Source organism: Ambystoma mexicanum, chromosome 10 (assembly GCF_040938575.1).
Source record: "Ambystoma mexicanum isolate Mex_15411 chromosome 10, UKY_AmexF1_1, whole genome shotgun sequence".
Lineage (NCBI taxonomy): Eukaryota > Metazoa > Chordata > Amphibia > Caudata > Ambystomatidae > Ambystoma > Ambystoma mexicanum.
Window position 1 is genome coordinate 1,608,514,558 of NC_090932.1, and position 24,942 is coordinate 1,608,539,499.

Sequence of the window (24,942 nt, forward strand, 5' to 3'; positions counted from 1 at the left end):
CGCTGTACTGGGGCTGCCGTGTACGACAGCCCACACCGGCATGCAGAAAGTCCTTTTAAAACGCTTTTACGGGTTTCTCCACCACATTACTTGTTCACGCCGAAGGGAGTAAATGATATGGCACTTGTATCGCACTTATATCAAATGTGATTATTCACACTCATTTGTGGTGGTGAGCGCCGTGCAATCCCGATGGGTGACTCCTGGGTAGAGGGGGAGGTGCGGTGGACTGGCCGCGACACTGGGAGGCCACTACGGTAACAAGTGCAGTTCGAAAGGCGACTTCCATGACATTGCTTCACCAGGCTATATGGAGTAGCGGCCAAGGGGCCCAACCGGTGAAGCTGGCGACTGGGAGTTCGTATCCCCAGGTCGCATGGTAAACAGTTAAATGGGAAAAGACGGTCTAAGTGTGTGATTCAAAATTCATGGGGTGGCTAGCGCGAGATCTGTGGGTCGGGGGAGAGATGGTTTGACTGGTTTTACTGTTGGATAAGAGAAGGAGCTTGATGAAGATTGATTAATTGGATTGTTATAGGAATACGAGAGAAAGCGCATGTGTGTTTCATTGATGTCAAAGTATCACAGGCAGCGTAAAGATTTTAGATTGGCGTGGTACAGGGCTTCCATTTGCTGAGGGGTTCCTGCTTCGAATCCCGGCAGGGACAAACCCAACCTTGCATCTTTCCGAGGTCGATAAATGAGCACCACACACCATGGGTAATAATAAGCAGCGCTCAAATAACCGAGGGTTCGTGGCGCTATATAAATGCTAAATTATGGGGGTCTTTCAGCACGTTTGGGGTAGAGGCGCGTATGGGTTTTCCGTAATGGGTAAGGTATTCCTTGGGTGATTTATGGCCTCAGCTCCACTCAATAGGGGAAACGTGGCAGTAGAGGGTCCTTACATTGGTAAGCGGCAGGGGGGCTATTTTATGCACACTTGACTCATGGACCGTGCAAAGGGTACTTCTATGGGTGTAGGTACGCCAGGTAACACAACCAGGCCGCCAGAGTTTTGAGGGCAGTTGTGTGGATTAAGGCCTCTTTGGAACACCTAATGGACGTGTTCGTTGGTCAAAAAGGTGTCCTTAGATCAGGTGAGCCCGGCCTCTGGAGGCACGAAATTTTAAAAGGGTTGCGGGGTTACCACTATTAAAACAGGGTTGGGGCTCTCATACACGGAAGGGGCGCAAGTACAACGGACCCCAAGGGCAGCCGTGGGTGGACCAGCGGCAATGCCACGGTTGAATAGACTACGAAATTAATTGATCGGCGGCAAGGCCGCAATATTAATAACCTGCGTGAGGGCTCGATACCGCAAGGGGTCGCATGCTTCGGGACGGGGTCTGAAGCGGGCAGCAGGGTTTAATAGCAGAGTCTAAGGGCAGTATCAGGTACGCGCCCCATCGAGCAAAGTAGATGGTGGAGGGTACATTTGGGGTAGAACCCATGGCCCACGCTGAGTACAGTAGTGTAAGGAAAGGAGGCACGCCATACGCTGGCTACGAGTTAACTGTCAGGAAGGCCAGTTCTGTTTTGAGTCTTGAAATTAATGCGTACTGGAGAGTGTGCGCGAGTAGGAGATTAAAACACTGACAAACGTGGTTCTTTTTGCATTGGCGGCTGGCCCAGGGGGCAGCCGGGTTTTCGAAGTTGTGATTGAGGGCCATGAGTCAGGTATTACCACTACCATCAGGCATACAGTGGGGTACATCGTTAAACATTGGGAGTGGGGTTTTAGTTGACCTGGGCAGCAAGGCCAGCGCAGCCTTCACCCCTCCGGGATCGAAAAACAAGTAACAATGTTCGTGGTTCATCAGGTAGATAGCAGAGCGGTTTGTAATAAGAAGCTACTTGGATGCCAGAAGGTGGGCCAAGGGTGGCTGACGGGAAGCAAGGACAAGTCAGATGGTGGGGGTCGGGAACAGCACCCCATCAGCCTAGTATCAGCTGCGGAGAGGCAGGCTGCTGGGTCTATGGCGGGAGAGCTTTGGCCGGCTGAAGGAAGGGAAAGGTCCCATCCGCAGATGATTAAGAAGGGGGAAATGGGCCGGACATGACAATGGAATGGGGAACCTCCCATTTTAAAGTATTGGTTGACTATATCAAGAAAAAAGCTCAAGCAACCCGTTAAGGAGTAGAGGTCAGGGGAATTGGGCCAACACGATAAGGAATATGGAAAGGTAGAGCCTTCCTTTAAAGGAAAGGAAGGGATAAGAGTGAGAGAAGGGGCAATGGAGGCAAAGTGGTTTTGGAAAATCAAGCAAAGGGAATTCAGCTCAACCTCACCCGCTGTAACGCTCACCTGATTCCCGTAGAGGCGCCGGTCTTGACTGGGCGTATGCCGTATCTTCAAAGGTGATGTGTAACACACGGCTGGCTCTTTGGGCTGGACCTCTGTGCATTGTATGTCTGACTCGAAGGGTAAGATGTCTGCAGATAGAAAATATGGGATTAATGAACTGGGTTATTGAATGTCTCTCTCTTCTTCCCTTTCTCTTCTCCTGTAGAACCCCAAAGGTCAACGCTCTCACCTTAGGTAAGTGAACGCCGTGCTCTCCATCTGCCTCGGGGCAGGGTGCTGTAACCAGTTTCTTCACTGGATAAGGGGAGCAGGCCTCTTGACTTCAGAGGACTGCTGTCCGTCGTTTACTGCACGAACGGTAAGTTTCGAGTAATTCTAATGTCTTTAAAAGTCTTTAGTAATGATGTCTCTTGTTTTGCAGGGTTCCGGCGATGGCGGATGACGGGCTGAAGTGAGTTGAAGATGGAGCCCGTGTGATGAATAGAAGCGCCTGGAAGCACGTAAGTAAGCGCTTGTTGCCTGCTTCACGATGCGCTCTAACTGTCTTTTTATTTTGCAGGTACAAGTTCGGAGCGGCTGCAGGGTGCCGGAATACCCACTGGGTTAGATGTGGAAAGGAGTAATGGCACGTGAGTATTAAAGTTCCCCAATGTCTTTAAACGCACCTTGTTTTGTCTTTCAGATGCGGGATGCAGCGCCGAAGGCCTCCGGAGCGTGCGAAGAGTTGGTGAGCTTTTGTCTTTCAGATGCCGGAATGCAGTGCGAAGACCTCCGGAGCGCACGAAGAGTAGGTAAGCCTTTGTCTTTCAGATGCCGGAATGCAGCGCGAGGCGTTGATGACAGCCGATGGACCAGGTAAGTGAAGCGCTGTCACTGAAGACCGTAATGCTAACCTGTTCTTTCTTGTCTTTATAGGTGTTGCTGAAGACTGGATTCAGGATGGTAAGCCTTTTTCCTTAGGCCCAGGATCAGATGCAGAAGACACGATGAGCGTTCTGCTGCAGAGGATGCAGAATAACGCAAAGCAAGATTCATCCATCGGGTGTGGTTTAAATAGCCTCCTGTAGTGCTTAGGTGTCTCCTTCCACAGCCACGCCTAGGTAAGAAAAGAGTTCCTGCTTTCCAGAAGAGTTCCAGTGTTCTGAACCTAGGGAGTGGCTCCTGCCCCACCCAACAGGAAAAGTAGTTCCAAACAGAAGAGGATCAGAGGCTCAACTGGCAGGCAAGTAAGCAGCATGGTCTGCTGCAGGTAAGTCCACCCAAGCATTATGAGCCCGGCGCTTCCAGCGCTGGGACTGGGCATATTCATGAGCCTAGTGCCACTGGCGCCAGGACTGGGTCCAAAAGGTCCCAATTGGGACTGGTTGGCCCTCGGAACCTGGGTTATGGATCTGCTTCCAAGGGAGTTGGGAAAACCCTGACCTTTTGGAAGCAGAGATCATGACACCCGCCAGGAATGGCGCTCTCCCAACAGGGTAACTCCTGCAAGGGCAGGCAGAGCAAGGTTAAATTGGTTGGGAGCTTTTGCTGAATAAAAGTGGTGAGGAACCTATTGCGGGTGCAGTATGAGGAGCAAGTTGGAAAGGTGGCAGGGGCAGGAGTGTCCCGGAGCAGGCCCACCCTGGTTAAGGCAGAACAGGACGGAAAGGTGGCAGGGGCAGGGAAGTGTCCCGGAGCAGGCCAGCCCTGGCTAAGGTGGAGAAAGGTGGCAGGGGCAGAAGTGTCCCAGAGCAGGCCCGCCCTGGTTAAGGTGGAGCGAGATGGTAAGGTGGCGGGTGGCAGGGCAGGAGTGTCCCGGAGCAGGCCCACCCTGGTTAAGGTGGAGCAAGATGGAAAGGTGGTAGGGGCAGAAGTGTCCCGGAGCAGGCCCGCCCTGTTAAGGCAGAGCAAGGTGGGAAGGTGGCAGGGGCAGAAGTGTCCCGGAGCAGGCCCATCCTGGTTAAGGTGGAGCAAGATGGAAAGGTGGTAGGGGCAGAAGTGTCCCCGAGCAGGCATGGCCGGAAGACATCAAGAAATTGGGGAGATGGTCTTAAGGATGTTACAAACGATATATCAGGCCCGCAAAAATATAAGTTAACCATGCCGTTCCCTCCTTTTATCATTTCACAGCAGCACAAGGAAGGAGGAAACGTACCGTGTAGGTAGTGAGGCACTCATTCATCTCAAAGGCTAAGGCGAGCTGGACTCAGCAGCAGGAGGCGCTGACGGCCGGCGAGTTCAAGAGTGAGTGGCACGGGGTGCCAGGGATGAAGTGGGCTCAGCTAGAGAGGCAACTATGGAAATTGCTGAGTAGGCGGCAGAAGCCAGAGGTGTTGGTAATACACTTGGGAGGGAACGACCTGACCAGCCTGTTGTGAGGGACATTACGAGCTCATTGCAGGAAATCGCAGCACAGTTGGGCGAAACTGAAATTGGATGGTCGGAAGGTATTCCCCGGGCGCAATGGAGGGGGGCAGAGAGCCATGCAGCAGTTGAGAAGTCAAGGAGGAAGCTGAACGGGGCCGTTGCAAAATTCTGCAGGGGCAGGGGTTTCCATCAGATCAGGCATGGCTTGATTGATGGGAAAACACCCGAGTACTTCCTAACGGATGGAGTACACTTGTCCACGAAGGGAACGGAGCTCGTTTTCTGGGACATTTCTACCAAATTACTGGAATTGTGAGAAGGAGACAGGAAGGAGGGGAGCCACAGTGGGCGAGAACCCACTCAGTGGCGTGGCGGTGTTTGGGCAACCAAGCACAAATGATAGACTCCGGACGAGCCAGAAGGAAACGCAATGGGTCTTCGCTCTTCCGGACCAGCGCCTCTTGGGGGCCTAAACGGCGGGGGCGTCTGGTAGGGACAAATAAGGCTCAGCTTCCCCCAAAACAAACGACGCTCTCCCCACCCACGGACACCTGCACGGGCAGGATAGGAACAGGTACAATGGGTCGGGGGAGTTGGGGGGCCTACTATACCAAGTATAGGGGGAAGCAAAGGAAATCCGGCAAGCAAGCGCCACACGTACAGACCGAAGTTCACAAATGTGTACAAATAATTCTGTTGTCATGGAAATAAAACTGCGGCCAAGTTTGCCATTTGAAATTCTGTGTCATGCCAATTTGTGGGGATAAGGAGTAATGCATTGGGGTGCATGCTCCAAGAATAATTGGCAGTAAAGGCAAATGGACGGCTGCAGGGGTTATTGGATTGCTTCTGTACCACCTCACAGCCCCTCTGAAGAGAGTAGCTTGCGCCACCAAAGGGGGTGAAGGAGGCGTGCCTGTCGAGCTGTGCCCGTTTCACCTTTATGATTGGGATTCCTGCTGGGTTATTATTTATTTATTTATTTATTAACATTTATAAGGCGTGCATCAGCCCCTAGGCATCGTGGCGCTGTTGCAGACATTGTAAATAGTAGTGTGGGGCTGCTGAGTAGGCACCTTTGCGACTACTCACCCCTGCACTCCTGCAGCCGGTAGTGCTTTCGTCACCAGTCAAGTCTTTCATCCCACTCAGGTCAGGTGGGGGATGAAAGTGAGGGGTAGCCCGGCTGGAATTCAACTCTGGTTACACCCGAGATCTCTGAAGCAGCAGGAGCTTGAATGCCCTGGGCTACACTCCTGACAGTCAAGCAAATATTGAAAACAAAACAACTATCAAAAGTTAGAAAAATTAAAAAAGGATTATAGAGCAATGCCAAAAAAATGAAAGTGCGAAAAAGGGCGAAAGTGAAAGTTTGTATAGCTGCCAATCTGCCCTATACCCTGCGTGACACCCATATACCGACCGGGATTTTTTCCATTGCATGCTGGGATATGTAAGCCCATGCTTACAATGAGAAAAGCGGAACTACAAGTCCCAGCATGCAAAAGGAAAACGTGACTTGCTCGAGGTGTGCCACGCATGACAAAGGGAAGCATCATGCCAGCTATGGGTTACACATTGTACTGCCCTGACTCTTTCGAAACGTTGAACGAAATACGCATTTCCCAGCCAAACTGAATACCTCCTGTGGGGGTGGAGGGAGGCTCCCTCCCTCCCACTTACCTGCCCTGCCCCTGGCAAACCCCGCCCGTCCGCGCGATTGGCTGGTACATGTGTTCATGCTGCTCGCAAGGAGGATTCACCAATCGGAAGCCGGGTTTCGTGGGTTCTCCTCCTCACCGCTTTTTTCCTGCCCATTCTCTTTATTCGCTGTTTGTATAAATCGGTCACGTGACTTCTGAGCAGACTTCCCAGCTGGTGAGTACAGCGCCTCCATATCAGGCGGGCCTTATCTAGTGCCTAGTGCAGGTGAAAGCCACAAGCGATGGCGCCAACCCACACCCATCCCATCGCCCCACCCCCGCCACCCCATTGCGGGTCTTTATCCCGGGGTTTCACCCCAGAAGTTGCATTACAGAATATTTCCGCAGCTCGAGCTTTCCCGCTTCGCTGCCGCCCCCCGCCTTTTTAACTTTCACATAGTTATATGCACACTGGAGTAAAAAGCCCTGCTGGCAAGTGCTGGGTTACTCCCTCACTGAAAGTGCAGCAGCCCTGCTGGCAAGTGCTGGGTTACTCCCTCACTGAAAGTGCAGCAGCCCTGCTGGCAAGTGCTGGGTTCCTGCCTTCCTAAAAGTGCAGCAGCCCTGCTGGCAAGTGCTGGGTTACTCCCTCACTGAAAGTGCAGCAGCCCTGCTGGCAAGTGCTGGGTTACTCCCTCACTGAAAGTGCAGCAGCCCTGCTGGCAAGTGCTGGGTTACTCCCTCACTAAAAGTGCAGCAGCCCTGCTGGGAAGTGCTGGGTTCCTGCCTTCATAAAAGCACAGCAGCCCTGCTGGGAAGTGCTGGATTACTCCCTCACTGAAAGCGCAGCAGCCCTGCCGGCAAGTGCTGGGTTACTCCCTCACTGAAAGTGCAGCAGCCCTGCCGGCAAGTGCTGGGTTACTCCCTCACTGAAAGCGCAGCAGCCCTGCCGGCAAGTGCTGGGTTACTCCCTCACTGAAAGCGCAGCAGCCCTGCCGGCAAGTGCTGGGTTACTCCCTCACTGAAAGCGCAGCAGCCCTGCCGGCAAGTGCTGGGTTACTCCCTCACTGAAAGCGCAGCAGCCCTGCTGGCAAGTGCTGGGTTACTCCCTCACTGAAAGTGCAGCAGCCTGGGAAGTGCTGGGTTCCTGCCTTCATAAAAGCCCAGCAGCCCTGCTGGGAAGTGCTGGATTACTGCCTCACTGAAAGTGCAGCAGCCCTGCTGGGAAGTGCTGGGTTACTGCCTCACTAAAAGTGCAGCAGCCCTGCTGGGAAGTGCTGGGTTACTACCTCACTGAAAGTGCAGCAGCTCTGCTGGGAAGTGCTGGGTTCCTGCCTTCATAAAAGCCCAGCAGCCCTGCTGGGAAGTGCTGGGTTCCTGCCTTCCTAAAAGCACAGCAGCCCTGCTGGGAAGTGCTGGATTACTGCCTCACTGAAAGTGCAGCAGCCCCACTGGGAAGTGCTGGGTTACTGCCTCACTAAAAGTGCAGTAGCCCTGCTGGGAAGTGCTGGGTTACTACCTCACTGAAAGTGCAGTAGCCCTGCTGGGAAGTGCTGGGTTACTACCTCACTGAAAGTGCAGCAGCCCTGCTGGGAAGTGCTGGGTTCCTGCCTTCCTAAAAGCGCAGCAGCCCTGCTGGGAAGTGCTGCATTACTGCCTTCCTAAAAGCGCAGCAGCCCTGCTGGGAAGTGCTGCGTTACTGCCTCCCTGAAAGTGCAGCAGCCCTGCTGGGATGTGCTGGGTTACTGCCTCACTAAAAGTGCAGCAGCCCTGCTGGGATGTGCTGGGTTACTGCCTCACTAAAAGAGCAGCAGCACTGCTGGAAAGCTCTGGGACGCTGCCTCACTAAAAGTGCAGCAGCACTGCTGGGATGTGCTGGGTTACTGCCTCACTAAAAGGGCAGCAGCTGTGCCGAGTTACTGCCTCCCTAAAAGTGCAGCAGCCCTGCTGGGAAGTGCTGGGTTACTCCCTCACTAAAAGTGCAGCAGCCCTGCTGGGAAGTGCTGGGTTCCTGCCTTCCTAAAAGCGCAGCAGCCCTGCTGGGAAGTGCTGGATTACTGCCTTCCTAAAAGCGCAGCAGCCCTGCTGGGAAGTGCTGCGTTACTGCCTCCCTGAAAGTGCAGCAGCCCTGCTGAGAAGTGCTGGGTTACTACCTCACTGAAAGTGCAGCAGCCCTGCTGGGAAGTGCTGGGTTACTACCTCACTGAAAGTGCAGCAGCTCTGCTGGGAAGTGTTGGGTTCCTGCCTTCATAAAAGCCCAGCAGCCCTGCTGGGAAGTGCTGGGTTCCTGCCTTCCTAAAAGCACAGCAGCCCTGCTGGGAAGTGCTGGATTACTGCCTCACTGAAAGTGCAGCAGCCCAGCTGGGAAGTGCTGGGTTACTGCCTCACTAAAAGTGCAGTAGCCCTGCTGGGAAGTGCTGGGTTACTACCTCACTGAAAGTGCAGTAGCCCTGCTGGGAAGTGCTGGGTTCCTGCCTTCCTAAAAGCACAGCAGCCCTGCTGGGAAGTGCTGGATTACTGCCTCACTGAAAGTGCAGCAGCCCCGCTGGGAAGTGCTGGGTGGCTGCTGGCAAGTGCTGGGTTACTCCCTCACTGAAAGTGCAGCAGCCCTGCTGGCAAGTGCTGGGTTACTCCCTCACTGAAAGTGCAGCAGCCCTGCTGGCAAGTGCTGGGTTACTCTCTCACTAAAAGTGCAGCAGCCCTGCTGGCAAGTGCTGGGTTACTCCCTCACTGAAAGTGCAGCAGCCCTGCTGGCAAGTGCTGGGTTACTCCCTCACTAAAAGTGCAGCAGCCCTGCTGGCAAGTGCTGGGTTACTCCCTCACTAAAAGTGCAGCAGCCCTGCTGGGAAGTGCTGGGTTCCTGCCTTCCTAAAAGCGCAGCAGCCCTGCTGGGAAGTGCTGGATTACTGCCTCACTGAAAGTGCAGCAGCCCTGCTGGCAAGTGCTGGGTTACTCCCTCACTGGAAGTGCAGCAGCCCTGCTGGCAAGTGCTGGGTTACTCCCTCACTGAAAGTGCAGCAGCCCTGCTGGCAAGTGCTGGGTTACTCCCTCACTAAAAGTGCAGCAGCCCTGCTGGCAAGTGCTGGGTTCCTGTCTTCCTAAAAGCGCAGCAGCCCTGCTGGCAAGTGCTGGGTTACTCCCTCACTAAAAGTGCAGCAGCCCTGCTGGGAAGTGCTGGGTTCCTGCCTTCCTAAAAGCGCAGCAGCCCTGCTGGGAAGTGCTGGATTACTGCCTCACTGAAAGTGCAGCAGCTCTGCTGGGAAGTGCTGGGTTCCTGCCTTCATAAAAGCACAGCAGCCCTGCTGGGAAGTGCTGGGTTACTGCCTCACTAAAAGTGCAGCGGCCCTGCTGGGAAGTGCTGGGTTACTACCTCACTGAAAGTGCAGCAGCTCTGCTGGGAAGCGCTGGGTTCCTGCCTTCATAAAAGCCCAGCAGCCCTGCTGGGAAGTGCTGGGTTCCTGCCTTCCTAAAAGCACAGCAGCCCTGCTGGGAAGTGCTGGATTACTGCATCACTGAAAGTGCAGCAGCCCCGCTGGGAAGTGCTGGGTTACTGCCTCACTAAAAGTGCAGTAGCCCTGCTGGGAAGTGCTGGGTTACTACCTCACTGAAAGTGCAGTAGCCCTGCTGGGAAGTGCTGGGTTACTACCTCACTGAAAGTGCAGCAGCCCTGCTGGGAAGTGCTGGGTTCCTGCCTTCCTAAAAGCGCAGCAGCCCTGCTGGGAAGTGCTGCATTACTGCCTTCCTAAAAGCGCAGCAGCCCTGCTGGGAAGTGCTGCGTTACTGCCTCCCTGAAAGTGCAGCAGCCCTGCTGGGATGTGCTGGGTTACTGCCTCACTAAAAGTGCAGCAGCCCTGCTGGGATGTGCTGGGTTACTGCCTCACTAAAAGAGCAGCAGCACTGCTGGAAAGCTCTGGGACGCTGCCTCACTAAAAGTGCAGCAGCACTGCTGGGATGTGCTGGGTTACTGCCTCACTAAAAGGGCAGCAGCTGTGCTGAGTTACTGCCTCACTAAAAGTGCAGCAGCCTTGCTGGGAACTGCTGGGTTACTACCTCACTAAAAGCGCAGCAGCCATGCTGGGAAATGCTGGGTTACTGCCTCACTAAAAGTGCAGCAGCACTGCTGGGAAGTGCTGGGTTACTGTCTCACTAAAAGCGCAGCAGCCCTGCTGGGAAGCGCAGGGTTACTGCTCACTTAAAGTGCAGCAGCCTTGCTGGGAAGTGCTGTGGGAAGTACTGGGTTACTGCCTCACTAAAAGTACAGCAGCCCTGCTGGGAAGCACGGGGTTACTGCCTCACTAAAGTGCAGCAGCCCCGCTGGGAAGTGCTGGGTTCCTGTCTTCCTAAAAGCGCAGCAGCCCTGCTGCCGGTCAGAGCGTGATGCTAATGAAAAGATGGGAAGGGAAGAGTGGAGAGCATGCAAGTGCCGGGGGGGGGGGAGAGGGCCCCTGGGAGCGGCGAGGGCCAAGGGGAGACCAGAAGGACAAGTGGCAGGGGAAAGCAGGGAGTGAAGGGAATAAGGGTCGACATGGTAAGTGCCAGGACAGGGATGGATCGGGCTCAGTAGGGGTGTGGGCCCCGCCAGGCAAGTGCAAGTGGGGGGAGCCCAGAAGGGCCAAGTGCAGGTTAGGGGGTGGGGAGGGAGTCGGGGAGAACGAAGTGCTAGGGTATACTCGGCGAGGAGGGCCTGGTGGCCTGTATGACTCAGAAGGGACCAGGCAGCCAGTGAAAACGCGGCAGAGGGGGACATTAACATGTAGCCATCCTGCCAAGAAGTGCTGGCACTTGCACCCTCCCCAGCCATAGACCGGACAGGAGCCATGTTAAGTGCATCTGCTTTGGCTTAACAATTGAGTTGTTTATGCTTTTTTATGAAGGTTTCTGAAGCTGGGAAAAAAGCACACGTGTACAATTGTTGCATAATATCTAACCTTAAACCACCTAAACAACCCTTAATGTTGGAAGGTGTGGTAAAGCAATTGCCCGAATCGGCATCTAGCCGCTGAACACAAAGACAGGCGGCACGGAGCCACTTAACAGATCAGCGCTATAGAATGGTAAAGTTTGAAAGTTGCCTTTTGCAATCGCGTCTTAGTGTTATTTCAAGTAGTGTCGTGCATCGATTTTCTAAAAGCAAACATTGAAGTGATCACCAGTGGCACCCAGGAGAATAGCGATAGACTATGGGCCTCATTATGAGTTAAGCGGTATTCTGGCGGTAAATCTGTTGAAATACCGCCAAACTCAATTACTGTTATCACCTCTTGGTCCTGTGTAGTTAGCATGGGATTACAAGTGGTGCTAATTCACTGTTTTTGAAGTCCATGGGAATGTTTGATGGATTTACCGCTGGTAGAATTACAGCACAGTAAATCCAGCAAACATTATAATTTGGCGGTTCGAGAAAAGTGGCAGCAACGGAATTGCTGCCACTTTTTCCCCCCACCGCCCACCTTGCAATGAGGTTATATGTGTAAATTAGCCCTCAATGTGACTCCTGTGGGGAGCCATTTTAGAATGAAATGTTTGCAACTCGGAAGTAACTGTTTCAAGAATAGATTGCCAGCTGGAAGACTGACCTTGTTCAGATGAGGTAACATCCTGTCTGGACTGGGAGACAGAGGGCTCGTCAGAAATGTCATGTCTAGTTATATCGCCTACTTGGTAGTGCAGCGATACAATGTTGAGCTGTGTTTACTTTCGGACAGGCTGTGTCCTCACCGCAACAGTGCCAGGTTTCCCGTCCTCAATCTATTCTTATTCCTTTGTAAGAATTGCTGCAGAACGGCAGTGCTTCTTTCTAAAATGGCCGCCCGTAGCAATCCATTTCTGGAGCCATCTTGGAGGCTTATTTGCATATGGACTATTGCAGTTCTCCAATGCATCACTGTTCTTTATGCCAATGTTTTCAAAAAGCAAATGATACAACCCCATGTAGTGCTGTCATGTGATCAGAAAGTGAGATGCCTAACTCCTTCTCTGCGTCTGCAAACTCCTTCCCCTCTTCCTTTCCATTTTACATCACCCTTTCTTGTGATTTTCTTCTCAGAAGACTGAGGCCCGGTTATAGGCCTGGGCTAAGGATTTGGCGTTTTGAAAGTACTCCGGTGCTGATATCGGTGCACTATAAAAGCATAGTAACATAGCATAACATGTGCACTGTATGGAACATGTGGGTGTGGACATGCTGCTGCACGGATGTGAGTCCCTTCGGCGTGCATTCCTGGGTACTCATTAGTCATCTGTTAATATGTTACTTTATTTTGCACATACTTTTTTATAGCCATGTCCTAAGAAACTGCCTGTCTGGTGCTGCTGATCAAGTAGAAATGAGCAGACAATGCTAACGTTCAATAAAACATTTTAAAGAAATTCCAGGATAAAAAGAATTACAATGCCTGCTGATCATAAAGCCACTACATAGCCCACCTTCCTAGGGTGGGCTGGTGTGGGTCCATGCCATGTCTAATAGACAGCGCTTTAAATGGTGTAAAGGTTTGAGGGGGGGCTCGGACAAGGGTGTATGGCCTTAGTGGTGGGGGTAATAAGACAGGGGGAATAGTGGGAGATAAGCAAAGGGGGACGGGGTGTGTGGATGCACCCTCTCCTTTTGTTTCTTAATCACTGTCTCGGACCACAGCAGGCACCGCTTGCGAGTGTCTGAGACAGTGATAAAGAAACAAAGGGAGAGGGCGCAGCAAAATAATTGTGGCGCCCTGCCTTTTTGTTTCTTTTTGAGAAGTACAAACCCCTCAGGCAGCCCATTAACTCAACATAACTGTGTGGTTAAAGGGTTGCCTGCAAGGTGGGGACCGCTCAGTTTTTTGTAATCTGAAGCTCCATCCTTGCAGGCAGTCGTTTAACCATGCAGATCTGTTGCGCTCAAGGGCTGCGTGAGGTGTTTGGTGCTTGTACGGCTAGTCAGGGGCAGGAGGGTAGCCCGGCAGAACCCCGGTCCGGGAGCACTTTTTGAAGGATGCCCAGCCCTGTTAAAGCCCCCAATTAAATGTATAGGAGTTTGGATACATCGGAATCAAATATTATATGCACTACAGCAGGTTTCTTATAGCGTTTGTATAAAATGTATATAACATTTTTGGGGGATTACATTCATAGGGGTACAGGGGCGTGCTAAAGGGGCGGGCCACCTGTCACTTGAAATTTTTGATGAAAGGTATACCACTCTATTACTCATAAACTTAACAATAAATAGAACACACACCTGCATTTCTGACGCAGGTTACAAAGACTGCAAGATCGATACACGCTGTGTAATGTCTTACCATTATCAACAAATGTCTTCACCATTTGATCGTTTTGCTTGTGATTGCTCGAGTAAATTTTGAACACAGCCTGACAGCGAACGCCATTCTGACATTTGATTGATAAAGAAAATACAGTGTTGTCCTCATGTAATAGCTTTAGTCTTGGACCAGCAGAGTGATATTCTGTAAATACTTTGCAATGCTTTTCACATAATCAATATTAAAACATTGGTGTATATGGGGTGTTGGGGAAAGTGTGCCAAGCTGCAAACACTGTTGGCGTATCCCCCTCCAGCTATAGAGCTATCCAATGTGTTGCACCCTGGGCCTGCGGATCGGTTTTCAACCCCAGGCTAACAGGGCGTCTGCAGGGTAGTCACATGTGGCATGTATCGCTGGCATACACACCATAAAATGTTTTCCTGACATGTCTATTGTTACTCGGTGTTAGGAAAGATTTCATAATTGTATGTAATTTTCCCTCCATGTGTCAACCCCCAAACTTTTTGCTACTGTTTAGACACCATTGACTGACTTTGCCAGAGAAGCAGAGCCTTCAGCTGCACTCCTCTGGGCTTTCGCTCACTTTTTATGGGGAAACTGACATGCCCTTAAGACAGTTAGTCCAGGGAGACTTTGTTTCCCTTAGTCCTTTCCTCATGTTGCAGCTTTTGTGCAATATGTAACAAGTGTGCAATGTATCTTACCATACAGCACACTTGGGTCTATAGTAATTTCCACAGGCCCTAGATACTCTCGCTGGACTTTTTATGAACTGTGCAGATGGGTCATGGACAGGACTGGTGGCAGCTATCTTTTTGCATGATTTTTAACCCTTTCCCGCTATTTTAACTGCGTTAACCGCGTTTGGCACGAATAGGTGGCCTAGCTCCAAAATGGCCATGCCACGAGGTTCTTTGTCCTGTCCTTTGGCCATCTTGCCCCTTCACCTTACCCAGGTCGAGTCAACCCGGGTCAGTACTTATTTGGTCATGCACTTTCCCGCAAATCCCAATGCTTTTGTGGGCTTCTGCATGCCTTGTGTGTGTGCCTCCAGGATGTGGGCTGGAATGTCTGATTCTAATACACATTCTGGGTGCCAGAGAGTCTGGAGTGCCATGAATGCCTGGGACCACCGTGGTCTGTTGCACAGTAAGGCGGTATTTCCACTGACGGGCCCATGGGTCAGTCCTGTAAGACAAGATAGCTTCACTATGTGAGGAATGGGGGTGCAGGATTCACTTACTCCAACACGACTCAATAATGAGGACTCAGTAGCTTGGCAAAGGGAAGTCCGTTTAATGACAAGTACATCAAACAGGGAAACAATTGGAAATCAGCATCGTTGCGATCGCCTGTCTCGCTCCAACTTCCTCGAACTTCAGTCGAACAGCAACACTTATACACTAAACTCGTCATCACTGACGTCTAACTCTACAAATTTGTCATGCCATCTAATTGGTTAGGAAAGGTAACTTAAGTTTAGGTGCTATATCCGTATATGGTAACAAAGCATGCGGATTGGACAGCTCTTATCGGGTGGGCATCTATGCCCATCCCTCTACATCACGCGAGATAGACGTCACTACAAGTACGACGTTCTATTGGTTATAATATCTATAGGACCTTAGATTACATGGTCCATTGTGATTGGGTGGGTTACACACCTAGACATAAATCTCCATTTTAATTAGCAGCATGCAGACTAGACACCCAGGTGCCTAGTGTCCTAAGATTCACCCTGCCTCCTGTCCATCAATCAGTGCTTTTGGGCTATGTGTCAATTAGTTGGCTGAGGATGGCCTTGAAACTGTAGCCTCTTATCTGGAGAAGTTATGGCACCCTTGGATCTGGGTGACATCAGCCGTTGGTAACTCTTCGCGCCTGACTGGTCACATGTCTGTTCACCGTGAATCTGCTTCAGTTTCCAGCTTTTCGTGTATTTGTTTCTTCTTTAGCCTTGCCACCTGCCTGGGCCCCCCTTATCTTGACCTTCACGGGGCAGGCTGGTATGCTCTGAAGTTTCGTTTCTCCAGCGTTGTCGCTCTCCCCCTTTCCTTGGGTTGACCTCAAATTCTCAGGCATGAGCTGCTCTTTGTTGAGTTTCGATTCCGCTCCTTCTCCTAGCTTTGGATGAGATATGAAACCTGGTATGTTAGGCCTCTGGCCGCCTAGGCCTACTTCTGCTTTACAAAATGGAGTCGCACTTGCATAGTGTGCCTTATTGAGATAGATATATGGTTGTCGCTGGCCGCTCTATTCTTCTACTAAGCATTGCAAGCAGTATCGTTTTCTCAGCTTCTTGCATTCCAAACCTATTTAGACACGTTAACTGGTTGGCTACTTCCATCTTACCTCATAGCAACGTTTCCTTACGTTTTAACATCGTCTCTTTTAACTGTGTCCATTACATTTAGTTTTCATAGCTGCACACACTAGCATGTTATCCTTGATAACCGTTTTCGTTCACCCTCGAGTTTGTCCAGGCTCTTGTGTCACTTCCACTGGCCATCCATTAAGGCTCTTTGGGTCTCTTCGTGGACCGTCTGTAGGTACTCTTCGTTTTGTCTCAGCTGCTGGTATGGTTGTCTAAGAGGGTATTGTGCAGCCCATGACTGTCTGGTTATGGGCGCTTCAACAGGTACGGCTCTTCTGATGTACACTGGGCAGAGACCCAGTGCAGCTCTCTGTTGTTCATTTGCTCCTCATATGTCACATACTTTGGCGAGTACGCTCCTGGTACCTCAAATTGGGGGGCAGGGGTGCAGGCCATGCCTGGGACCTCCTCTACACTCCCCCCTCTGGTCGGTTCATCGACCACTTCTGCTTCTTCTTTTGTATTTATTTCCATAGATTCTTCAGTGTCTTGTTCATCGTCTTCAGGGTTTGTACATGATGGTGTGAACGTGTGCGTCTTTGGGGTCCATATTTTTATCACACCCATCAAAACTTCCTGCTGTTTTTACATGTTCATCTTTATTCCATGTCATCAACTGGCATTGTCCATTTGGGCTGCAGTAGATCCATTTCCCTTCATACTTTCTTCGTTTCCTGGGGTACGTAAATTTTGTTCCTTCTGGCGCAACTTCACTGGCTTTCACAAAGTCTCTTATTTCTTCATCAGTCAGGTCTCTGGGCTTCCATCCTGGTTTGACATCGACCATGATTTTCACTCCAATGGCTTTGTTCGCAGTTTTCTGGCACTGTGTGATGATTATCTTAATAACACAGAATCCTAGTAGTACCATTGCTAGTAAGGCTCCCAGAAACTTGAATATATCTGCCATCCATTGTGGGACCCATGAGAACAGGGCTCCAAACCAGCTGTCATCGTCCACTTCATCACTTTCATCGATCATCTGGTTCTTTAGGTTTGTCAACATACTTATGGCTTCTGTTAGGGTTCCCTTTTCTTCATCGTGCGATGGTATAAATGTGCAACATGATTCTCCGATTTTTGCGCAAACATCTCCATCCATCGCTGTGATATGTCAAGTACATATCTGTTTTGGAGGGTCATCAGTCTGATTGCTCTCAGTTCTTTTTTGTTTGCGTTAAATCCTTTAATAGTATTGTTGATCGTCTGCAATAACTCCCATCTGGTTATCTGCAGCCATTTAGCATTCACTCCAACTTGGATGTGTGGCAGGAGCAGTGTGGTGAATACTGTTGAGGTGAGGCTGAACAGCCTGTGTTCGTATGGGATTGCATGGAATGCCTCTTCTGATTTGGCAGAAAAGTAATTTTCCCTCTTCATCCTGGATACCAGTTCCACAGATCTCCTTTTTCTTAGATGAGCATCTGCTTTCGGGAAGCTGTCCAAATTCAGGTCCTTTTTAGGGATCACTAATGCGGGAACGTGGACGTTCACCAGTGTGCATATGCCTCCCCAGTTCTTCGGCAGTCTTATGTATGCCTCGGATCCACACGCCCATTAATAGTCCATAATGACTGCGGTTCCTTGTGTCATTCCTGGGGCTTCAAAGATTCATCCGCAGCTTACATTCTCTCCCATCTTCCTCGTGCCATTACTTCTGAAGCATAGTTTCGGGCTTTCCATTGGTACTATTTGCAGGGGCCCTCCTCTGTCCTCGACCCATGTTAGCAGCTTTACTAGTTTTGGCCATAGAGGTTTGCATAACCTCTGTGAATTCTCTATTGCTTCTTGGCATGCTCCAATGACCATCCAAGCTCGGCAGATTACTACTCCTTCTTCCCATCCATCTGTGTAGACTACTGTTCCTCAGATCTGCATTTGGCCTCTGTTCTTCCAGATTTGAGCCTCTTCTGCAGTTTTCCTTGAACATTCAGTCTTGGGTTTATTTCCCATCTTATTCCTGATCCTTTGACGTCAGGATTCTCGCATCTGATCACATGATTCCTGGTGTGCGCCCTGTTTCTTGTTTTAATGTCCTGGACGTAGCCATCTTCATCTGGGTAATCCTTTTCGTTGGCCCATATCAACGAGGCATCTCTTCCCATAAATTGTCCTCTGGTGTTGCACATTGCTACGTGTCACATACAGTGTGCTGTGGGGACATCAATTTCTACTGCCACGAAGATTTTGGATTTTCCCATGCTGTATGGTAGAAGAGCGCAGACGAAGCATTCTCCTTCTGATTGACTTCGTCCTACTTCCTTCATGTGCTGGTACCATATGTTGTTTCCGAGATGGGCTGTGCTGTCCAGGTAATCGTTTAGTTCATTGCTATCTTCGTACAGGCTTCTCTTGATTCTTAGCGTTCTTCTGTAGTTTGCTATGACTATGTCTCTAAATGCATCTGTGCTGCTTTTCCACTCTGGCTGTCTCGGTGGAGCAGGTTTCCTTGGCTGCATCGCTGTGGTAGGAGAAGGTTTTACATTCCTTTTCCTTTCCCTTTGAGATTTTTCATAGACTTCCTCCAACCACCATTGGCTCACCAACTTCCCAATGCGTGGCTGTGTCGTAGGCCTGGACTTGTTCCTTGTGTTGGTGCTGGCGTGCTTGCTGTTATAGTCTTTGTAGTTCTATTTTTCAGCTCCTCGTGCAGATTCTTTGCTCTAACTATGAACGGGAACAAGTAATCTATCAGCATTTGTGTTTTCTCTGTGAGTTCCTTTGTGGCTACTTCTGTTCTTTTGAGGGATTTTGCTATGCCCTCTCTCTTTGGTTTCTCACTTGGTTCTTCTTGGTTACTTCCACTATTTTCTGGGACTGGTTGTTCGGTAGGCAGTCTCGTTTTCTCTGTTGCTTTCGTTTGAGGCCCTGTAGCCATTGACACTTGCCCTTGTTCATGTGCATTCAGTGTGTGGGTGCGTGAAGTGGTCAGTGCTGTGTTTTCATTCACTCCGCGCTGACCCTGCCTCCAGCTTTTCTCTTCATTCGTTACCTCAAATGTGTATGAATCACTGTTAATTACATTCAATTTTAGTTCACTAACTCTACCATCAGGCTTTCTTGGAACTGTGATAACTATATAGGGTCTGGCTGCTTTTGTGGGACCCAGGCGTTCAATATCTGGTGGGTGCACTGAAATTGGGGTGCTTCGTGCACTGATAGAAAATGCAGTTCTGATGGTCAATGACAAGAAAACAATGATAATTACTATACATATACACACTATGCACTTATAAGACATTTGGCAGCATTTCCTTACAGGGAAGCGGGGGCGCCCCTCTGTTGGCGGTAAAACCAGGTTACTGTTCTGGGCCCCCATTTCAAACATACGTCTATTATCCGCGTTCAATTCTTTTCCTTCCTCAAGAGTTCGTGAATTACTAAAGTGACGTGCTTCTCAAGTGTCCCCCCCCTCTTGCGGGTGATGACGGTAGTCTCTGAGTATGGAGTACAGTTCTTTTTCTAGACTATGGAAAAAAGTTAGGCTAGCATCTTTGGCACGTCACATTCATTATGCATATCTATAGTAGGTGAAATCCCAGTGCACTCCTCGAATCTGCTTTGGTCCTGAGGACATGCTGGAACCTGTTCAATACGAAGGAATGAAAAGGTAGAATTGCTAAAAATCACGCAAAAATAAAATATTGTAAAAATAAAAATAAGTGAACATGAAAATTAAAATTTGAAAAATAAAAGTAAAAGAAAGCCAGATGGTGGAGTTCTCGTTTCCGCTCTTCTCGATCTGTCCCACGGCGGAAAGATAAAGCACTCTCTCTCTATCTCCTCGATCTGTCCCACGGCAGAAAGATAAAGCACTGTCTCTCTGTCTCCTCGATCTGTCCCACGGCGGAAAGTCTCACTGCAACCTCCTTAGGTATTCTCGCTGGAAGTTAGATAGCTTTACCTGGAGCATTATGCCCTGGTTGTCTGTGGTTTCTTCGCCCATGTGTGAGATATTGGCTGGATCTCTGAGGAAGGTGGTGACGTCAACATCTGCAGGCCTTCCCACCATTTCTGGATAATCTGTGTCTAGTCTGAACAGGACGTTGTGTGCCAGCTGGGTGTCCTCGGGTGATAGGGACATTTGTCCTGTTTTGCTGGGTCCTGATCACAAGCTTTTCTTTTGACTCGAACATTCTCTGCATTTTCTGTTGCGTGGATTGACACTAGGTAATTCAGTTTAGTCCACAGCTGGTTCAATTGTGCACAATTTCTTGGGTCTCTGATGAAAGTACGTGTGTCCGTGGTTCTTCCGACAAGTGCCGGGCACTTCTCGATTATTTGAAAGAACAGCGTGAAGGTGAGTTCATCAATGTCTACCGGTAGTGGAAGCATTTGCGTCCTTTTCACTGTGCTCGGGTAGCTCGGCGAAGGCTTCCGCGATGACGGTCAGCAGTTGCCAGATTACTTTCTTGTTAGCAGGATCTCGAATAAAGTCTGTGACACTGGTTACTCTCCCTACGAGTGATGGATATGATATTACCACTAACTGGAAATAAGTGAGCACATCCCATGTGAGATTTCTGCTGGGAGATACCATAAGTTCTGTAAACAGAGTCTTGACACTGGTTGCTTCAGGATACTGTGTTACGCTCTCAGAAATGTCTTATTTGCAGACTATCAGAGTCTTGATTCTTTATACTACTTGAGTGTGACGTGATTTCAAAAGTTCGTTTTTATCACGTTGTTGTGGCTTTGGATGTGTAGTTCTTTCCTTCACCCTGCAACTGTGGTGCACAGAGTGTCCGTAATATTATTCTTTATCACCTTTCTCTGGTTTACAGAAATGTCCTGTTTAAAAGCCACAATTTAAAACAGAGTTCCTTTGCCTTTATTTTGCTGCTCATGCATCCTTCTTCCTCGCCATGGATCTTGTCTGCACGTGCTGATGTTCTTCCCCATTGTCTGTGGTTTCTTTGCGTTAGATGCAGCTGGAGGGCTCTCACCTATATATGGTTTGGAAGAGCCATGCCCTCCTGCCCTGGAGTTTGACAGCTGAAGGAGAGCAGTCTTCCACGATGAAAGGGCCATTAAATCTTGGTTCGTCCCACCTTTTCAATGTAAAGTTCCATAAAAGCACAGCATCAGCAGGGAAGATGAGAGGCGCACATAGACTTTGCGCGATGTCTGTTTCAGCACTTCCTGTTGTGTTTTGTTCTGCACTGCACCTTCTTCGCCGTTGCTGCAGTTGGCCTGTAATGACAGAGACGCTGGATGTCATACAGTTCAAGTATTCCTACATCTCTGTCCCCAAGACCTCTCTTGTTGGCTGGGCATCACATCTAGCACTATCTCGGAGGGTAAGAGGGGTCCTCATTCTTCTGTCCGTAACTATCTCGTGCGGCGTGAGATGATGGTCGGAGCCGGGTTGGTTCTGAAGTGCATACAATGCCAGTGGTAGACAGTGCAGCCATCCCTTTTTTAATGTGAGTTTTAGCTTGGCTATCCTCTCCTTTAACAAGCCCTTCAGCCTCTCACATATGCCATTCCCCTCCGGATGGTACGCCGACGAGAACTTGTGCTTTATACCAAGCAACAAGCTGATCTGCTCGAATACTGCATTGCCAAAGTGAGCCCCATTATCTGACATCATTACCTCGCACACCCCCCATCTAGGGAACACTTCCCTCACCAGAAACTTGGCAGCACAGGTAGAGTCTGGGTGTGTACAGGGACCTGCCTCTATCCATCTAGAGAATGGACACACCACCACAATTAAATACCTGTACCCATTGCACACTTGAATCATGTCGACATAATTGATATGCAAGTGCTGGAATGGCCCATTGGTCCGGGGGATAACTCCTCTCACTACTTTCAATGTGTGCCCAGCGGCGAATCGCTGACAGATAATGCAGTTCACCATGAAGAATGCAACATGCTCTGCTAAATTCGGTGTAAACCAGTCTTCTGCGAGCGTTGCAGCGAGATTTTCTTTTGACATATGTATTGGGTAGTGTAATAGCTCCAATGCTACCTTCAGTAGGGCGACAGGCATTACTGGTGTACCAGTGCTGTCTTGCCTCCACAATCCGTCAGAGGGGCTTAAAGAGCACCCACGATGCTTCCATACATTCTTCTCCTCCTAAGGTGCCACCCCTTGGAGCTCCATTAGCTGAGTCTGCCCCATGTTGCTATAGGCCTCGGGTGTGGCTCGTGCTACCATCATTCTCTCATGGGTACGTGCCACCTCGACTTCCATGATTGTTTCACTCTTGGATGCCATACGCTTGGCTTCCGTGTCTGCTTCATGGTTTCCATGTGACACGAAATCCGTCCCTTTGGTGTGGGCGGCGCATTTCATGGCTGCTATGCCCACTGGGAGCTGTAGTGCTTTTATCAACCTGTCCAATAAGGCTGCATGTTGCACTGGCGTGCTGTCTGCTCGGAGGTAGCCCCTCCTCTTCCAAGTGCTAATCCTGTGTGCACTGTGGACGTCACATAGGCGGAGTCACTGTACACCGTTACTTCCTGGTCTGCATGATTCTCAATGGCGAGTATCAGCGCCAATAATTCTGCAGCCTGTGCTGAATAATGAGATGGCATTCGTGCACTAACGAGTAATTGAAATTCTCCATTTGCCATGTGCTTTATTACGGCAATGCCTGTATATCTTTGTCCGTCTTCTTGGTCGATTCTCGAAGAACCGTCAATGAACACGATCTCACCACCCGCCAGGGCATTTTCTTTTACCCTGGGGATTTCATCATAGAATTTCTAATAATTCGCGCAGTTATGCATAGGTTCTCCCTCTGTGACTGGCTCAGCTATGAATGTAGCTGGATTTGCAGTTTTACATCAAACTATTTTGATCGATGGGTTAGAGATAATCACCTCATAGGCGGGTGCTCTCTGAGATGTCAGCGTGCCCTTTGGTTTTTCTAGTATGGCGAATAATGAGTGCTCGAAGTACAAAGTCATGGAGCACCCCATCACAATAGATGATGCCTTCTCGAAGGTGAACGTGGCAGCAGCTAGATTTTGTTCACATTGGAAGTGGCCTTTCATAACTGGGTCCAGACTCCCGCTGTAATACGCCAGGGGCTTCTACCCCAGCGAGGTTCGCTGAGCGAGCACTGCCATCATAAAATTGCCATCAGTATGTGAAACAGGTAGCATTCCTCTGCATAGTTTGGAATCCCTAGAACTGGCGCCTTACAAATTGCCCCTTGAGTTCTGCAAACCCCTTCTCCATTGCCTCAGTCCATTCGATCTTTCCCTTTGTTGCCTGAGCCTTTTTTAGGGCCTGAAGCAAGGGCTTGGTATAGGAGCTATAATCGAAGACCCATGCTCTGACATAATTGCACAGGCCTAAGAAGCTTTGCATTTGTTTTATCGTGAGCGGCTTAGCCGTGTTCATGATAGCTTCAGCCCTTTCTGGGGTTACCTTTTTCACTTCGTGTGAGATTAGCTGGCCTATGTACAGCACCTCTTGTTGACAGTATTGTAACTTTTCCTTATCCATTTTATTTCCTTTCCCAGCCAAGATAGTCAATAGTTGGACAGAGTTGCGCCTGCATTGTTCCTCTGTGACGCTGCAGATCAGAATATCATCCACATACTGCAGAACAACGCTGTCTACTGCAATATTGCTTGAAAATGGATGGAGACTCACACTACCCCTGTGGCAACCTCGTGCTTTTCAGACACATTTGTCTGAAAGTAAATGACGTCAGGTCTTGTGAGTCATGGTGCAGCGGGATTGAGAAAAACACATTTTTCAAGTCAATCACCGTGAAATATTTTGACTCAGTGGGTATGTTGCATAAAATTGTGGATGGATTAGGGACTAGAGAGAACTCGGCTTCAACAATATCGCTTAATGCTCTTAAATCTTGGATTAAATGCCAAGACCCTCCTTTCGATTTCTTGATGGGGTAAATCACTGTGTTGCAAGGTGATTCTGACGTCACTAGGATGCCCTGCTCCATCCTGGTGGAAATTGTCTTCGCAATCCCTTCATCCGCTTCTCTGGACATGGGATATTGTCATGCTTTTGGTAAAATTGCTCCTGGTTTCAATTTAATTTTCACTTCACCTGCCCCCCTCAGGAGGACTACGTCATAGGGCCCTGTAGTCCATACTGTGACAGGTACTTGGGCCATGTCATCATCAAAGTATTCTGGACGTATCAGTGCCAACATCATTCTCTGTGGCACCTCCCGTTTGATCATTTTGACCCAAAATCTGAGACTCACTTCCACCCTGGTCTCTTCTAGGTCATGGTGTTCTTCGAACAGATCGTCATCGGTGACGTCAGTCACTCGATACCCTTCTTCGATGGAAATAATTGCGCACCATTGTCTACCTTCGTCATTGTATCCTTTGACCAATACCACCTTCCCTCGCACTGCGGCAGATTGTATCATTAAGGGAAACACTTGTCCCTCTTTTTCATGCATAGGTATTCTTGGTCTGAAAAGGAACTCATCAGGGGTTCTCATAGTTTTATCTGCGAGGCCTGGCAATCCCGCCATAAGCACACGCACACCATATGCGAAGACTTCTGGTTCTAAGGGTATAGCTCTCATGGCTATGTGTCCTGAGTATGCTCTAATCATTTTGCACACGTTTGAATAATGCATTCGTGGAGTGGAGCACACTATACCATTCTCAGTAAACGAGATTGTCATATTCAACTTTGTCATCAAGTCCCGACCCAGGATGTTTACTGGGGTCTGACTTGAATACAATAAGGGTACATTCATATCGCACTCACCTGCAGAGACTGGGAGCGCGTCTGTAAAGGGAACTCTACTGTGAGCTCCTGTGAAACTCTGAGTATCTATGGTTTCACCGGACAAGGAAAACGTGCCTTCTTATATGCACAAGCTTGTTGCACCCGTGTCAACTAAGAAGGAATATTCTTTACCCCCATTACGACATTCACCCTAGGTTCCCTATTAGGGTCTGGTGTCACTGATAGGATAGAGCACATCAGAGTCCCCCCATGAGCTGTCCTATTTCATATATAAGTTAGGCCCACTGTATACTTGTGGATTTCCC

General features: G+C 49.6%; 1 protein-coding gene across 1 annotated transcript in view; it reads left to right on the forward strand.

The window, feature by feature from the left end:
* Positions 1-6,355: 6,355 nt before the first annotated feature.
* LOC138492670 (catechol O-methyltransferase-like) overlaps positions 6,356-24,942 on the forward strand; it is a 75,371-nt gene continuing 56,784 nt past the window's right edge. The window contains exon 1 of the mRNA XM_069619987.1: positions 6,356-6,532. The gene's annotated coding sequence lies outside the window, so the exon portion shown is untranslated. The remainder of the gene's footprint in view (positions 6,533-24,942) is intronic.